The 1,463-nt window shown below is 27.0% G+C and overlaps 1 protein-coding gene across 1 annotated transcript in view; it reads right to left on the minus strand.

Moving 5' to 3' along the window:
• The window catches only part of LOC108685529 (UPF0676 protein C1494.01), a 19,760-nt gene that overhangs the window by 17,527 nt on the left and 770 nt on the right, over positions 1 to 1,463 (minus strand). The window lies entirely within an intron of this gene.

The raw sequence follows: 1,463 nt of genomic DNA on the forward strand, positions 1-1,463 counted from the left end.
TAGAGGCCCTATGATTCATACGAATGATTTTATTAAAATTTTACGAGAGACTCTCTGTAAATATCATTATATATATATATACATATATATAATCTCTAACTTATATTGTTTTAATGAGCTTTTAAGATAACTTAAGCTTTTAGCTTTAAATAGTAAAAAATTAATCAATTACAGTTGATTATTAAGACTCACATTTGATTGTACTTGGTCAACTTCCTATGGCGGTAAAGCTGAAGTTGTACACCTTAAAATCTCATTACAGATATCGCTTAACTTTAATTAAGATTATAGAGAGAAGTAATATAAATTAGAGTGAGATAGTATATATAATACAGAGGGAGAAATTATATATACCTTTCTCTCTCTAGGATAGCTTAATAAAATTACTCTTGGCCAGACTCGTATCTGACTGAATGATGTATCTGAAGTTTCAAACAACACGCAAAAACGTCTTCGGTTCTTCAGACGAACAGCAATTCGAAAGTCTGTCCAGAAATCGTACTATCTTGAAAAATCACAACATCTGTCAGAACTTTCAATTATTATGCGCAAATATAAAATTTATTTACTTCAACTTGCAAGAAGGAACTTGGTTTACAATTTAAATTTTAATCGAATACATCTATTCGGTCCTTGAACTTAACTGCTAATTAACACACCAATTTGCTTCAAATAGTGTCTACAATGAGATTTTAACGTAAAACTTAAGCTTTAAACCGTAAGAAATTGATCAATCAAGTTGAAAGTGAGGGATATGAAGAAATGTGAGGAATAATCGACTATGATTGGTCAATTTCTTATGGATTAAACTTTAAATTTTATGCCTTGAAATCTCATTGTAGACGCCGCTTATATACATATTACATATTATTAACTTTCTTTATCCTTATTTCCTAACTAACATAGCCTTTAATTCTTTAAATTTATTTACATTAATATCATATTTACACATTTAATTATTGGAAAAAATTCATATAAAAAACTTTCTATCTACACAAGTATCTCTTTCTCTCTCTTTTTAGCTTTATTTTTTTATATTTATCTTACCTTTTCTTATTCCTAGTTGATTAATCCAGCAATATTACAGCAATGTTGCTGCAAGTTTCTATGCTGTTATGTCCTTATCCTTCTTCCTCTTTTTTAACTCTTAAGGTTCGCTTCCAACAATATAAAATTAATTTCAATCTTGATTGCTCTTAACTATTTATCTTTTTCTAATTCTTAGAATTAGAAAAAGATAAAGAGTAAATTAAACTGAGATTAAAGTTAATCTTTTACACCGCTTGTAAAAAATTAACTTGTAAAAGATTAACTTGAAGTTGACCAAGCACAGTCAAATGTGAGTCTTAATAATCGACTGTAATTGATTAATTTTTTACTATTTATGGCTAAAAGTTATATCTTAAAAGCTCATTAAAATATAAGTAGAGTGAGATTATATATATATATATATATATATATAT

Source organism: Atta colombica, unplaced genomic scaffold (assembly GCF_001594045.1).
Source record: "Atta colombica isolate Treedump-2 unplaced genomic scaffold, Acol1.0 scaffold153, whole genome shotgun sequence".
NCBI classification, from domain to species: Eukaryota; Metazoa; Arthropoda; class Insecta; order Hymenoptera; family Formicidae; genus Atta; species Atta colombica.